Here is a 17,010-nt window from a genome sequence, read left to right on the forward strand (position 1 = left end):
TGGAATCTCAAGAGTGAACGAAGTGGGGGGTTTTTTTGTTTGTTTGCTAATAAGATGACTGCTGCTACAAGACCAAGCCTTGATTAGAAAGTTAGAGATTTTATCCTCTTTCCCTGAACCTGGGGGTGGGGGTGGGGGACTGGAGATTGAGTTAATTGCCGTTGGCCAATGATTTACTCAATCATGCCTACATAATGGAACCTTCATTAAAAACTCCTAAAGGAAGGCGTTTGGAGAGCATCTGGTTGGCGAACACAGCATCTCTTCCACTTGGCTGTTCCTGAGTTGCATCTTTTATAACAAACCAGAAATAGTAAATAAAGCACTTTCCGGAGTTCTGTGAGATAGTCTAGCAAATTTTCGACAGCAAGGAGGGGGTCTTAGGAACTCCCAATTTATAGCCAGTTGGTCAGAAGTACGGTGGTGGCCCAGGACTTGAGGCTGGCATCTGAAGTGAAGGAAGTCTTAGTGGGACTAAGCCCTTGGCCCATGGGGTCCACACTAACGCTGGGTAGTCAGTGTCAGACTTAAGTGGAATTTAAGTTGGTGTCCAGGGAGTTGGAGAATTGGTCAGTCTGGGGAAAAAAAAAAATCCCACACACTTGGTGTCAGAAGGGCTGGCTGTAAAAAAATAAAAGGTTTGTAGAGGGAGAAAGATATCCAGAACAGATCCTGAAAAGAAAAGACAAAAAGGGGGCGAGTGGCAGCATCACAGGAAGGCAGGACAGGCAAGGTGGCAGAGGTTTGACTGATGCTTGTGGCCGGGGAAGGCAGAGCAGTGGGCGAGGAGAGGAATGTGAGCAGTCAGCGGACACCCCCCCACATACCCTTCACTCTGCGTTCTCCATCCAGACAATGCAGCCCCTGCGTCTCTGGGACAAAGGCAGTCTGTGGTCACAGGAGACTGCCAGCCCAGAGCTCAGAGCAGAACAGAGCAGAAGGGCCCTGGACTGAATGTCCCCGGGAACAGCCCTCACCCAATACGCCCAGGAGCTGGTGGATAAACACCCAGCTTCCCCACCCTTCAGGCGGGACCACCTTGAGGCCTGTTCCACAGCATCTCCCAGGGCTGCTTAGACAGACTGGGACGAGTTACTCATAGCAGTAACCTGATCACTGGCCTCTCTCCCTTCACCGGCTCACTTCTCCCCTTCCCTATGAGCACCTCCTGGTCAACACCGAAACCAGCTCTTTGCACGGCCGGTTCCCACCTCTGGACCTGCTTCTCGGGAAACCCAGCAAGAGACAGGCTCTCTGAATGACCCATCTCAGGTCGCATGCCCAGCCCACTGGGCCAGAGAGGTAATGCACTGACTGGCCAGCCTTGAGCCACAGGTGGCCTGTGACTCCCTGTTGGACAGTGCAGTAAAGAGTAACTGGAAATCTGCGGCAAGGGAGGGCAGGGCATTCCAAACAGAGGAGTCAGCATGATCAAAGGTATAGACATGAGGGATGGCACAGGGAACGGCAGGGGCCAGGTGACGGTAGAGGATGGCCTTAGGGGCAAATGCGGATGTGGCTGCATCAGTGTATCTGTTCCAGGATGACACCAGCCAGGGCTGAGCAAGTTTGGGATGGGATGAGGGGAGGGCTCAGGCCCCAGGCAGAGCTTCGGGCAAGACCCGGGTCACCTTCAGAGCGCTGGTACACTTCCTGGGGAAGAGGCTCCTCAGGAGGGGCAGGGAAGGAACTGGCCCTTATGAGCCTGTCCCATGGGCTGGGAACTTGCCAGTGTTATCTCACTTTCTAGCCATGAGGTCAGGAAGTAGATATTATAACCACTTTACATATGAGGAAATTGAGGCTCAGAGTTAGGGGGCCTGCTGAGGTCATATAGCAGAAGGGGAATATTCACACTCTGTTTTGCCCAACTTCAGAGCCAATCACAACACTTGATGTGGAGCAGAGTGATTAGGGAGGCCTTTAGGTGGAGTGGTCAGGGAGGGCTTCTTGGAGGAGGTGGTGGTACTTAAGCTGAGACTAAAAGAAGACAAGGAACTGATGAAGAAAAAGCTGGACGGAAGGAGCAGCAAACATCAGGGCCTGGCAGGGGCCAGGGGTGAGAAGTGGACATATTCAGATGTACTTGGGAGTCTGAGCTGACTGCCTGTCTAGAAACAAGAGGAAGTCCCCCAGCCCTCAGACAGGGGTCTCATGTCTCAAAAGGAGTGGTCAGCCAGGGACACTGGGTGATAGTTTCCGTTACCTGGAAATCAGGGACCTGGGCTCCTGTTCGCCTTCATCCACTTACTTGTTGTGACTTTGCACAAACCTTTCTCCCCTCTGAGTTCTCATCTCTGAAACAAAGTAAGAACCCTTGCAGGGATGCCTCACAGGGGTCATCTGGACGAAGCAAAGCAATGGCCTGGATGCTCAGCAACTCTCAGCCACGGCCGGGGCTCCCTCTGGGGTCTGAAATTGAGCACTGGACTAAAATGCAGACTTGTGGATATGAGGGTGCAAAATGCTACACCACCACCACACACAACCAGGGGAAGAAGACAGCGTCTGGATAGGAGAACGCTTGGGTGGAGAAGGCATCTTGGAAGAAGCAGCTTTGAATCTGGGCCTAGAGGTCAGGCTCACAGTCAAGCAGAAATGGAGAAAGATGGCACACGCAAGAGCGTGGAGGTGGGAGATGCCAGACAGGTGCGGAAAAGCAGAGCACGTGGCAGAGACTGGCCTCAGGAAGCACCAAGGGGGAAACGCTATTAACCCAAAGGCTGTGATTGCCAGGAAACCACCATTGCCACTGGGGAGGACCCTCCTCCGATACCCAAGGTGGCCCCAGGCTGGCCCCCAGTACCCTGCAGGACAGTGCCAACAGCTTGTGGGTAAGAGCAGACAGCACCGAACATAGATGAGAAGTGTATAATGAGTAAACATTATTTAAAGGGACTGCGCAATGCCATGAATTTTTCAGTGGCAAAAAACAGCCGAGAACTTACTTAAAAATGCATGAATTTCATATTTGATTATAAGTCAAGAGCAGCCAAAAAGAGAGGAGAGTGCAGAGGGGGATGGCAAAAGACACCAGCAGCCTTGCAGACTGGAATTAATGAGGTTGCTCCTAACGGGAAAGGAGTGACATGGTGATTAGTTAATTACTATTCAGCCGCCTGTAATTAATGCACAACTGAAACTGGTGTACAATGAATTAAACTACCACATAAAGCTGCTACCCAAATTGAGCCCAGGACCTTGATTACTGATTGAGGAGGCTGTTAACCGCAGCTTCACCATTGTGATTTCAATAGTATCTCCCTCCGCCAACATGTGACACGGCTAGTGGGAGAGTTGAGCTGAAGGAATCTGTTGCCTGGTGAGGGTGTGATCCTCATGTCACACTCAGGGTGGGACTTCCTGTGGCTGGAGCCTGGCTCTGGCTGGGCCCCAGCATCCAGCCCCGGGCCTGGCCCAGAGGAGGTTTTCCATGACCATGCAGGGAAGGGGTGTAGGGGACTGGGAGGAGTGATGGTGGGAAGGAAAGAGAGATGGGAGAGGACAGGAATGCTGCTGAAAAGAAAGACAAAGATCTGTTCTCTCCTTGCCAAGAGCACAGCCGTCATCCCAGGCTCCCAGGTACCCAGTCTCTTTCTGAGACACGGCAACCACGGTGGAGTTTACTGCAACAGTCTGGGTTCCAGGAGCCCCATCCAATGCATTCTCCACGCAGTAGCCAGGGTGATCTTCTATAGAGACAAGTCAAACCATGTCTCTCCAGTGCTTAAAACCCTCCTGTGGATTTCTACCATAATGAGAATAAAATTTACTCTCCACATCATGTCTTACAAAAGGCCTGCTGTGACCTGATTCCTACTACCTTTCCTCTTCAGCTCTGCCTGTCCCCCTCATTTACATGGCCCAGCCATACCAGTCTTTCTGTGCCAAAAAAATCTCCAAGCTCAACTCCACCCCAGGACCTTTGCATGTGCTGTTCTATCTGCTTGGAACTGTTTCCCCAAGCTTTACCCATCAAGGAGATCTCAGCTGAAATGTTACCTTCACGGAGAATCCTGTCCTAACTTCCTCATCCAAACTAGCCCCACCACTACCACCATTATTCTCCATCACACATACCCTGATTATTTCCTTCATTATATACCCCAGGATCTGAGTTACCTTCTTCAGCTGTGTTATCCCTTGTTCATGCTCTGTTCCCACATTAGGACACAGCCTCCGTAAGGGCAAAAGGTGGCTGTTCTCTCCCATACGTACCCAGGGCCCCAAGATTGGTGTCTGATGAGGAAAAGAGGCAGGAGGACCCATCACAAAGGCTACCCAGGGCTCTGCTACAGATGATGGGCCTTGTGGCTCAAGAGACAGCAGAGGTGACCACTGGGGAAGGGGAGATGCAGAAACTCCTCCCAGAAGGAGAAGTCCTGGGACTGCCCATGGTTATGTGCAGTCCCCTCACCCAGTGACTCCAAAAAGGAAGTAGGCTGAGAGCATCACAGAAGGGAGCCAGTACAGATAAGTGACTGTGGGAGTCAGAGGCTGGCCAACATCCAGGGCAGCTGAAGCTTCCAGCCCACGCAGAAGCCGTCACGAGTCAGGCTCTGGCTGAATTGGAACCAGAGCTCCCCTGTGCCTTCTTCCCTAGAGACAGGGTCCTGGGAGACTAAAGCCTGTCCACGCCACCCCATCTCAGGTGGTGCTGCCATCACCTGTGCCAAATGGCCCTTGAAACTATGGGGTCCCTGGGGACAGGAGCCATGTCTTCCTCTTCTCTGTACCCCACTCACAGTGGCCTGCCACTGACACACACTAGTGTGCCAGGGTCCTTGTGGTTATAAGTAATGAAAGCTAATTCAAACTGGCTTAATTTTTAAAGGGGAGGTTTATTGATTCACTGACTGAAAAGCCCAGGGGTGGCTTCAGGCATGGCTGGATCCAGGGTGCAGTGATGTCATTGGGACATCATCCCTCCTCATTTTTTAGTTCTGCTCTTCCCAGTGACAGGTTCCCTCTCAACCAGGATCTCCCTAAGCATGGGTCCTTAACCATTTTTGTGCCCATCTGGTGACACCTATGGACTCCTTCTCAGAATAATATTTTTAAATTTATAACATATGTGTAATAAATGAACAAAATATACAAGTACATAAAATTACAATGCAAAATGTATTTTATTTTATAAAATAATACATATATATATACACATACAAGAAAATAAAAACTCAGGGAAGCCAATAACAATGAAATACTGTCCTATCTATGCACCGAGGGCAAGACCCCCAGCCCTAGGGGTGATCCCCTCCAGCTCTACATCCATGTTTTCCCCAGGACTGGTTCTCATTGGGTCAGCCCAGGTCACTTGGCCACCTCTGAACCAACTACTGGAGGGTGGACTATGCTGATTGGCCAAGCCCAGATCATGTGCCCACACGGGGATGGGAGGGTAAGATGGGGCTCAGATTCCCCCAAATCATAGTGACTAGGAGGTAGAGAAGGAGGGAGGGATGACCCCAAAGGAGGAATGGATAGAAATAGCAAATGCCCACCACCCTGGTAGCAGCAGGCCCAAAAGGCAACGGCAGAATGTGTGCATAAAGAGGCAGGGTGACAGAGTTCCTGAGCGACAGCCCCAGATTCAGCTCCTGGACCTTGGGGGACAGCTGCGTTTGTGTCTCAGTTTATCACCTACCAGTGATGACTTTGGTCAAGACACTTAACCCTTCTGAGACTCAGTTTCTCCATCTGCAAAATAGGGGAAATAACCAGCTCAGGAGGAGAAGATTAAAACTGAAGATCAGGATGAACACGGGGCACTTAGTAAGTGCTCAACTAACCTTTATGCCGTCTTCTCTCGATCAGTATTTCTGAGCACATGCTACATGCATGCATCTGTGATGGGGGACACGGGTGCATAGGACAGTTTCCACTGCAGTGCAACTTTGGGTTCAGTCTAACAGTCCGCGAGCGAGCCCCCGTCGCTCCACAGTGGGTTAAGTCTTTGGGAGTGAAGGGGCGCAGGCAGAGGGGTCAGGTACTGCTGAGGTCAGGGAGCCCTGGGGAGGGAAAGGAGTTCATGCGAGCTGCTCACACACAGGGCAGGGACTGCCTTTCCCCATGTGGGTCCCACATCAGAAGGCAGAGCCACTTCCAGGAGCTTCAACCCCACCCTCATCCAATGGCACACAAGGAGATCTGAGGACATGAGCTTGGTCCCCAGTTCAGTGCCCAGGGAGACAAATGGATCCCAGGGCACAGGGGATGAAACAGGACAGTTGGGCCATGGCCCCCTTCCCATCAGCCTTAAAGGGGAACAACGGCAAACCCTAAGCAGGAGCCCCGGGGAGAGCTTGCAGGAGTCCCCAAGCTTCTTCAGGCCTCAGTTCTCCCATCTATAAAATGGGAGCAAGAATCAGCTTCTGCAGTTTCCTGAAATCACAGGGAGGTCTGGGAAAGTGTTTCCCTCACCAAGTGCTCATGTCTATAATGAAAGCAGCCCAGGGAGGATGGGATCTCGGGGCCTAGCCCTCGGGCACTGAGCAGGCCCCTCGGGGGAAATGTGCCCCCACTGGTCCCGATAATCTGCTTCTGTCTGCCTGCCACCTGTAGGGCTCGGCAGTCGCTTCCAGCTCTGACTCCCTGGGTGAGAGCCAGAGCCAGAATGGTGAGATTTCCCAAGGAGGAGCAAATTAGATTTGTTCTGGGTCTGACTTCCCCTCCTGCTCCTCCTGAAGTTTCTCCGTTTGGCTCTCTCCCGCTGAGGGGCTAATTCAGACTCTGCGGGCTCCCCGACGAGCAGCAGAGATGATCAAGTGTGGAAGCCATTGAGAAACCTCCCTTCCGGACTCTGGAGGGACCTACAGGCCATGTTCGTGCAGGAGACAGGCTTCCTCAGCCTGCCGCATGAGGGGGGAGGGTGCTGGCAGGGTGCCCCACCTGGGATTGGAGGCCACGCCCTGGTCCTATCTATGTCACTAAACAGCTGTATGACCTTGGACCATGCCCTCTCTAGGCGTCAGTTTCCTTGTGTAAAGATGGGTGCACTTACTTCTATCCTGACTGCCCCTCACAGGTGCTCGGTAAGCTGAGGTCAGAAAGAGTGCACAGTGGGCGCTACATCAGGGTGAGTCCTAGCTCTGAAGGGCCCAGACTGTTTGCAGAGCCCCTGCTGCCTGGGAGAGAGTGACCCATGGACCTGAAAGGCTCAGGAACCTGGCCGAGGGCTCTCACAGCTGCCTGCTGCCCTGCTGGGGGGCGGGGGGAGGGCAAAGTGATTAGAGGGCCATGCGCAGGCCCGAAGGCCTGGATGCACCTGGTGTGACAAAGAGGAATAAATGCCAGGGCAGCGGCTTCCCCTCCGAATATCACAGTGAGTTGCCTGGATCCTGGCAGACTGCGCCCAGCATCACCCCACCCGGAGAGAGACCTCCACTCGGGAAGCTGCAGTTTTCTGGAGACCCTCGGACAGTGGTTTGGGACACAGTCCCCTCATCCCTCCAGGGCTGATGCCACAAGCCACACAGCCAGACCAAGAGCAGAAACCAAGGCTGTGAGGGGCTCCCAGGGGTTCTGGCTGGGGAATGGGGAGGGGGCCACACTGGCATGCCTCAGGGATGTCAGAGTGGGGGTCACCTTGCACGCCTGTGGGTGCAAAGTGACCCCTGCTCATTGTGGAAAAGGCCATAGGACCATGTCTTTGACTAGAATTTTGTTTGTTAATTTTTTTTTGAGGTATAACATACATCCAGTAAAGTATTTCAAGTGTGCAGCTTAATTAATTGTAACTCATGCACACACTTTGTGTAACCACCACCCAGAGTAAGATACAGAACATTTCTAGCACCCGGAAATTCCTTCCAGCTCCCTGCCAAAGCAAGCACTATTCTAACTTTTATCAGCGTTAGTTAGCTTTTGAACTGCACTTAAATGGCTTATTTTTTCCCAGTATGTTTTTGAGATTCATCTGGGCTGACATACACATCACTAGTTGTTTTCTATTTTATTGATGAGTAGTTCTTCATGGGGTGGTTGGACCCAGTTTGTTCATCCATGCACCTGTTGACAAGCTTCTGGGTGGTTTTCCAGTCTGGGGACACCGTGCATAAACCTTCTACAAACACGCGTGTTTCTGTCTCTGGTGCACACAAGCCACCCATGCTTCTTGGTATGTACTCGGCGAGCATGATGGCTCAAAAAGTGGGCAGGTGCTTGGCTTTAGGAGAAAGGGCCTCGTGGTTTTCCAAAGCCGCTGCACACTTCCACTTGCAACGTCCAAGTTCCAGGTGCTCCACATCTTCACCAGTATTTGGTATGGTCAGTCTTTTTAGTTTTGGCCATTCTGGTGGGTGTGAAGTGATGTCTCATTGTGATCTTATTTTGCATTTCGCTGATGACTAAAGACGCTGAGCATCTTTTTATGTACTTATTGGCCATTTGGACGACATCTTCTTTCATAAAGTACCTGCTCAGATATTTTGCCCATTTTCTTACCGACTTGTCTTCCTCTTCTTAACTTACCATCATTCTTTCCATATTCTGGAGAGCAAATTCTTAGTCAAACACATGCATTGTGAACATCTTCTCCCACCTGAGGAGTTTGTTAAAATGGTTGATTCCTTGGCTGCGCTGCTGAAGATTCTGGTTGGGAGGGCTTTTAACCAGGGTCCCCGAGGGATCTGCTGCCCTGCTCACATCTTGCTTTTGAGAACCCCTCTGAGGTTCAGGGTGGGCAGGCCAGGCAGAGGATGAATCCCCACTCTGAACGAGTCTGCAGACTTGTGGAAGGTAGGTCATGGGGATCCTAGTACATGGCTTGAACATTCCAGTATTCTGGAGTTCCATGTTAATTCTGCCCCATCCCTGCCCTCCTCCACTTTGGGGGTGGGGGGTAGGTAGGGGAAGGAGAAGAGGCTCCTTGAGAGAGCAGAATGTCCAGGTTCTGCACACAGTGTGTGGGTCAGCAGATGGGGATTGAAGGCTTCTGGCTCTGCCACTTTTGACATTCCTTATGCCTCAGTTTCCTCATCTATAAAATGGACACAGTAACAGTGTCTGTGCCATAGAGCCACTGAAAGAATTAAATGAGACAATGCGTGCAAAGTGCTCAGCCCACCACACAGTCAGTGCTCAGTAAAGGGTAGACAATTTTAGTTACTAGATGACAAGTGGAATGAGGCCCCACACGGCCTGCCAGCTTTAAATGGCCAGCTGCTGTCTCCACAGGGCTCAGTTTTTCCTTCCAGGAGACCTCAAACCAGTCTGCGTGCATACACCCTGCCATTCCATGCAAAGGTTTAGGAAGGCCTGGGCAGCACAGGGCACCAAGTCCCAGCGGCCCTGCCCTGAAGCCAGACCCTGCTCCCCGGGGTTTATCATTAAAGTTCCCTAAGAATGGATGATGGCTCCAGCCCCTCCTTGGAGCTCCCAGCTGTCAGGCCATCCTTCTCCCAGACAGACATTTCTGTCCCATCCCTTCCCAGGCAGTGGCTCTGTCCTCATTTGTGCTGGTTCTATGTCACTGATGGCTCCAGCTACCTGCTGGCAGCAATTTCATCCAGGGAGTCTACCCGGTGTAATCAAACAGCCATCACCCCAAGAAGCAGCAGAATAGTAAATGCATGTGTGCCCCTTGGATTTCAGAGAGCTCCTCAATGGCTTTGCCAATTGCAGAAAGGCGGCTGCCTGAGGACTGGGGAATGTGGGAGAGAATCACGCCGTGGCCTCCCCATAGGCAGGGGTCTGGGCTCCTCTGGCGTGGGGTTTGTACATCATCAGTAACAGTCTATATTTGTGGAAGGAATGGATTAAATAATCTCAGATTCATTCATTCACACCATTCCAATTAAACAAGCGTTACAGAGCAACTCCTGTTTTCAGTAAACACTGTGACAGGAACCGAAGAGATCTTTTGGCAAACGCAGAATCAGCCCCTCTACTGGATGAGGGGGATGGGATGGGGATGTCCCCTCCTGCCTAAGGGACACCTCCCCTCTCCTCAAGAACCCCGTGGACTTAGAATCCACAGCATGGTGAGAAGTGTTTCTGTTTGTCTGACCTCTACCCAGCCATCTCTGGCTTAACTGGACACAATTTCTGAATCCACACTCTGAAAATAACAAACCTGGCACATGCCTGAGTTCGAGGGTCCATCTCTGTTGATAGCATCTTCTCCCTCAGGCTGCAAGAAGTGGACCTGCCTCTGGAACAGTTAACCTTGGAAAGTAGGAGCCGTGAGGACTCAGGCTTGGCCCAGGAAGGATGATGCACAGGGCCCCCCATCAGCCCCTCACTGTGACAGGTCCAAGGATAGGCAGGTAGGCCTCAGAAGCCCCAGCTGTTCCCTGGACCTCATGTCTCTCTCTCTCTCTCCCTTTCTCCCACCCTCTCCCCACCCCCAGGCCTGAATGAAGCAGGTGGCTGACTGTCACGTATTTGGTGCAGCCGACCCTTCTTGGCATCCATTCTCTGGGCTGCTGGTTCCAGCCCCAAGGCAGTGTTTCAGAATCCCCCAGTGTTAGGTACCAAAGACGGAGCACAGCCAGGTCCTGTCCTGGGGTTCAAAAGGTTCAATCAAGGACAAAGGCTGTATTAACCACCTCCCGAGACACTGCAGGAACTCTTTCAGTGGAGTTCCCAGCTAAGGACAGCTCAGTGCCAACCTTTATGTACCAGTCCTAATGTCCCTGGGAACTGGGCTTCCTCTGTAGACACGGGCTGCTGTCGGACTCAAGTCTCCAAGGTTCTCCTCTTCCCTGGGCATCTAAAACAGTGTCCACAAAGCTCCCTGGGAGGGTTGGGAAGTTTTTTCAGGAGGCACAGCTGGCTTCTTCCCTTCCAACCCTCTGAACACCCAGCCTCTCCCAAGAGAAGCCTGCTAATGTGGCAGTGGCCAGCCAGGACAATGTGGAGATACACTGTCACCTCTTGGTCCAGGGATACAATACATCTTATGGCAGAAGCTCCCCAGTTCCTTAAAGCTCTCTGACAGAGGAAATCATGGCCCCAGTGCACAGGTGTGTTATGACCCAATCCTGGACACATGGTCATTACCAAGACCCAAGTCAGTCCCTTGAGGGACTCTTAGTATAGGAAACCAGCTCTAGTATCTTCCACGTGGTCAAGGGACGGCCCACTATCTGACCTAGCACCAGAGATCCATGCTGAAACATGTCATCTCTTGGTGTCAGAGTCAAGTCCCAGGTGAACTGGCTTGTTAGACATGGTTGGAGCTCCCCGCCACAGAGTGCTGACCGGTGGCTGGCAATTTCCTCTGCCACCCTGCCTGTCTCACTTCAGAAACCTTTTGCTTGTCATGCTTACCCACAGATGACCCCTGGGTAAATCTGTTTGACCTAAGAACCCTTAAACCCCAGCTATGTCTGTTCCCTGTGTGATCTTTGAAATGCCTTGGTCATCGCTACACACAGTCATGGGCACAAAGCATCACAAGGCATGAGAACTCAGCTACTGGTAATGACTCACCAGCACTTCCCAGCACATGCCTCCTTTGAGCATCTTATAATGCCAACCAACAAGAAAAAATGGCATCGCAAACAATACAAGCTGTCGGCATGTCCGAGGGGGAAGGGCTTATTCAGAGAGGTTTGCTATGTGACAGTGGGAGGGAAACTGGCCAAACCAATGGTGACTCCCCCGGGTACAGTTTTAAGAGCAATTTTCTCCCAAGATGTCCTCAGGAAGGACATGGCAGAATCCACAGAGAGACAATGCCCCGCTTTGGGCAAGCAAGAGGGAAGATGTGATAGTCTGCCATGATATTAAAACCTTAGAGGAGTCACTGAGTGAACGTAACAATACCAACCACTGCTGTTTATTGGCCACTGGATTGGATTCGAGGCTTAGAATTTCACATTTATTTTTTCGGTTATCTTTGCAGTTACACCATGAGACCATGACTATTATTGGCTCCTTTTATAATTGAAGAGATTGAGACTCAGACAGGTTAAGGAACTTGCCCAAAGTCACAGAGCTCATCAGTGGCAGAAGTAGGTTTATACTGGGGCCTGCCTGATTTTCAGATTCACTCAGCCCACTGCCTGTCTATGCCATGACTCTGCAGCATGCCGGCTTTATTAGACTTGGCCCTGAAGCGGTCAAGTCTCGGCCCAGGCCTTCCTACACCTGGCTGGTGAGTGGAGCTGGGGCCTCTGGGTCTCCATGGCTATCCTGACCTGCTGAGACATGGGTACCTGGACATCAGCAAAAGCTCTATCTCTTCTACCTGCCCAAAGGGAAAGTCTCCAACCAGTGGAGGGAACTTCTTTCCTCTCTTTACTTGATTATAAAGACCACACTTTAGTTAACCTCAAAACCTGCTTCTGCCCTACACTCTACTTTAGAAGCCAGAAATGTAATTGCATGTCCAGTCCTCCCCCGAAGCCCAATAGCCAACATACTGAGCCCTGACAGCCCTCCTCATCCTCACTCCCGACACAAGTCTGGAGGTTCCAAGTTTTTAGTTGCAGTCCCACATGGCCCTGGCCCACCCCAGAGTTGTGTCCTGACCCTGAAGACAGGCTGGCCCCCAGGTTGAAAATCCCCTTCTATTTAAGCTTATTTTCCCAGGACAGTCAGAAGAGCCATCGACCAAGAGACCAGTGACATGTTGGCAAACACTGGCCTGGCACCTCTGGCTCTGTGACTTTGGGTAAAGGTTGCATCACATCTGAGCTTTGGTTTCCTTCTCTGTAAAATGGGGCTGCTTCCAGTCTGCTCCACCACCCCCAGGTAACAAGGTGAGATGCTTGGCAAGCACTCGCTGGCCAAAACATTGCAGGGAAAGATCTTCCCTCCAAGGTTAAGAAGTCCCACCACTGTACCAAGTGCTCCATCGGCAACAGCTCCAAGTAAACCTTCACCTGAGCAATTATGTATACAAATCCCATTATTAGTGAGGTAGCCCCCTCTCATTTTTCTCTGACAGCCCTCTGTGGGACCTCAGTCAATATTTGCTGAAAATCAAATACAGATCTCATTATGATTCAATGCAAACACTGTACTGAGCTCCACTAAAGCCTGCCATGGGCTTAAGAGGCATTAAATTAATTTGCACAAGTGTCCATAGGATGAAAGTCATCTCCCGACGCCTCCACCAACTTATAGAACCCAGGCTCTGCCCAGGCATTCTCACAGATTCCAGGTCTCCACTGTCTTGCCAATGAAACATCACCAACACACTTGAAATACCAGGCACAGAGCTGAGCACACCGTGGATATTGGAGGCAGTGGGTGAGTGAATGAAGAGGGGACAGTAACAGCGAGAAGAACACCAGACTTGGAGCCTCAGGGTCCAGGGTTAACCTTTCTCTTCATTCAGTGTCTGTCAGGTCCTGGCTTACCTTCTGTCTCCATTTCTTCACCTGGAAGATTATATGGGATAAGGATTACATGAAATAATCTTTGTAAAATGCATAGCATGGTGTTTGACACATAGTAAGCTCTCAAAAAATATATAATAATAAATATATTATTAAAAATAAAATAACCATCCCATAACGACAAAGCCACATAGCAAAAAGGTATGATTAAAACTTACATAGAACACAAATACAAAAAATCATAAGAGAAAACTATGAACAACTATATAGCAATAAGGTGGACAACTTAGAAGCAATGGACAAGTTTCTAGAAACATACAGTCCATCAAAACTGAATTAAGAAGAAATAGATCATTTGAACAGACCAATCACTAGAAGTGAAACAGAATCAGCAATAAAAAAAAAAACTCCCTGTGAAAAAGATGTCCAGGACCAGATGGCTTCCCTGGGGAATTCTAGCAAACATACAAATAAGAGCTCACACTAATCCTTCTCAAACTCTTTCAAAAGACTGAAGAGGAAGGAATATACCCAAACTCATTGTATGAAGCCACCATCACCCTGATATCAAAGCCAGACAAAGACACTACCAAAAAAGAAAGATATAGGCCAATATCGATGAACATAGATGCAAAAATCCTCAACGAAACACTAACAAACAGAATCCAACAGCACATTAAAAAGATCATACACCATGGTCAAGTTGGATTCACCCCAGGGACACAAGGATGGTTTAACATACCCAAACCAATCAACATTATATACCACATCAACAAGAGAAAGGACAAAAATCACATGATCATGTCAATAGATGCAGAAAAAGCCTTTGATAAAATCCAACACCCATTTGTGATAAGAACTCTTAGCAAAGGGAGTATATGAACATATCTCAATATAATAAAACCTATTTATGACAAACCTACAACCAGCATAATACTCAACAGTGAAAAGCTGAAAGCTTTTCTGCTAAAATCTGAAACAAGATAAGGATGCCCACTCTTACCATTTCCATTCAATATAGTATTGAAAGCCCAAGCCATAGCAATTAGACAAGAAAAAGAAATAAAAGAGAAGAGGTAATACTGTCATTATATGTGGATGACATGATACTATATATAGAAAATCCTAAAGGCTCCACACAAAAACTACTAAAGCTGATAAAAGAACTTGGCAAGGTAGCAGGATACAAGATTAACATACAGAAATCAGTGGCATTTCTTTACACTAACAATGAAATATCAGAAAAGGAAAGTAAAGAAATAATCCCTTTTAAAATTGCATCTGAAAAATAAAATACTTAGGAATAAATCTGACCAAGGAAGTGAAAGACTTATATACAGAGAACTACAAAACATTGACTAAGGAAATTAAAGATGACTTAAAGAACCCATGTTCTTGGGTTGGAAGAATTAATACTGTTAAAATGGCCATACTACCCAAAGCAATATACAGATTTAATGTAATCCCTATCAAATTACCCAGGACATTTTTCACAGAATTAGAACAAATAATCCTAAAATTTATATGGAATCACGAAAGACCCAGAATTGCCAAAGCCTTACTGAAGAACAAGAATGAAGCAGGAGGACTAACTCTCCCAGACTTGAGACAATACTACAGAGCTACAGTAATCAAAACAGCATGATATTGGCACAAAAACAGACATATGGATCAATGAAACAGAATAGAGAGCCCAGAAATAAAGCCAAAAACTTTTGGTCAATTAATCTTTGACAAAGGAGGCAAGAACATACAATGGAACAAAGACAGTCTCTTCAGCAAATGGTGTTGGGAAAACTGGACAGCTGCTTGTAAATCAGTTAAGTTAGAATACTCCCTCACACCATACACAAAAATAAAGTCAAAATGGCTTAAAGACTTAAACACAAGACAAGGCACTATAAACCTCTTAGAAGGAAATACAGGCAAAACATTATCCTACATAAATCTCAGCAATGTTCTCCTAGGGCAAGCTACCCAAGCAATAGAAATAAAAGCAAAAATAAACAAATGGGACCTAATTAAACTTGCAAGCTTTTGCACAGCAAAGGAAACCATAAGTAAAACAAAAAGACAACCTATGGAATGGGAGAAAATATTTTCAAAAGATGAGACTGACAAGGGCTTAATCTCCAGAATATATAAACAGCTCATACACTTAATGAGAAAAAAAGCAAGCAACCCAATCCAAAAATGGGCAGAAGACCTAAACAAGCAATTCTCCAATGAAGACATATAAATGGTCAATAGGCACATGAAAAAATGATTAATAGCACTAATTATCAGAGAAATGCAAATCAAAACTACAATGAGGTTTCTCCTCACAGCAGTTAGAATGGCTATCATTCGAAACTCCATAAATAATAAACACTGGAGAGGCTGTGGAGAAAAGGGAACCCTTCTACACTGCTGGAGGGAATGCAGTTTGATGCAGTACTTGTGGAAAACAGTATGGAGATTCCTCAAAAGACTAGGAATAGACTTACCATGTAACCCAGCAATCCTACTCTTGGAATATATCCAGAAGGAACCTTAATTCAAAAAGACATATGCATCCCAATGTTCATAGCAGCATAATTTATAATAGCCAAGACATAGAAACAGCTTAAATGTCCAAAGACAGATGACTGGATAAAGAAGTTGTGGTATATTTATACAATGGAATACTACTCAGCCATAAAAAAGAATAAAATAATGCCATTTGTAGCAATATGGTTAGACCTGGAGAATGTCATTCTAAGTGAAGTAAGCCTGAAAGAGATAGAAAAATACCATATGATATCACTTATATGTGGCATCTAAAAAAAAAAAAGACAAACGAACTTCTTTACAAAACAGAAACAGACTCACAGACATAGAAAACAACTTATGGTTATGAGGTGGGGAAGTGGGTAGGAAGGGATAAATTGGGAGTTTGAGATTTGCAGATACTAACTAATACATATAAAATAGATAACAAGTTCATTCCATATAGCACAGGGAACTATATTCAGTATCTTGTAGTAATTTATGGTTGAGAAGAATATGAAAATGAATGTATGTTTGTTCCTATATGACTGGAGTATTGTGCTGTTACATCAGAAATTGACACGATTATAAACTGATTATACTTCAATAAAAATATTTTTTTAAAAACTTACGTACAAAAGCAAGCAAACAAAAAACAAGGGAGGAGGGTATAGCTTAGTGGTAGAGCACATGCTTAGGATGCATGAGGTCCTGGGCTCAAGCCCCAGTACCTCCATTAAAAAAAGTTAAATTAAAACCTAATTACCTCTGCCCCCCCCCAAAAAAAGACTGATTAAAAAATAAATAAAATAAATTTTTAAGAAACCAAAAACCAAAAAACAACTTCCATACTTAGAGACAGGAACTATTAAAAAATGTCAACATGAAAAAGGATCGTCTGGACAATTGGCCTGGAAGTGACATGACTGTTAGGTCAGCAGAGGGAAGACTGCCTAGATGCCCTATGTCTGGAGTCAATCTGCATAGACTGACTGGCCTCAAACTTCCTAACTCATGACCTGGTACATGTTGCATAAAATGTGGTGCTTTTCTCTTATGTAAAAAAAAACAAAAAAAGACTGGCTGGGACTCCACTCAGGATTGGGTTGTGAATTCCTGTTTGGAACCTGCCCTGCTTCAAACACATGCCATTATAATAGGTAAAATATAATTCAAAAAATTGTAAAATATATAGCAGTCTTCAAAAACA

At 47.7% G+C, this 17,010-nt stretch overlaps 1 non-coding gene across 1 annotated transcript; it reads left to right on the top strand.

The window, feature by feature from the left end:
• Window positions 1-16,463: 16,463 nt before the first annotated feature.
• Window positions 16,464-16,536, top strand: TRNAP-AGG (transfer RNA proline (anticodon AGG)). Its single transcript has one exon. It is a non-coding gene; the product is annotated as a tRNA-Pro (tRNA).
• The last annotated feature ends 474 nt before the right edge of the window (window positions 16,537-17,010 follow it).

The sequence above is a fragment of the Camelus dromedarius genome, chromosome 9, assembly GCF_036321535.1.
Source record: "Camelus dromedarius isolate mCamDro1 chromosome 9, mCamDro1.pat, whole genome shotgun sequence".
Lineage (NCBI taxonomy): Eukaryota > Metazoa > Chordata > Mammalia > Artiodactyla > Camelidae > Camelus > Camelus dromedarius.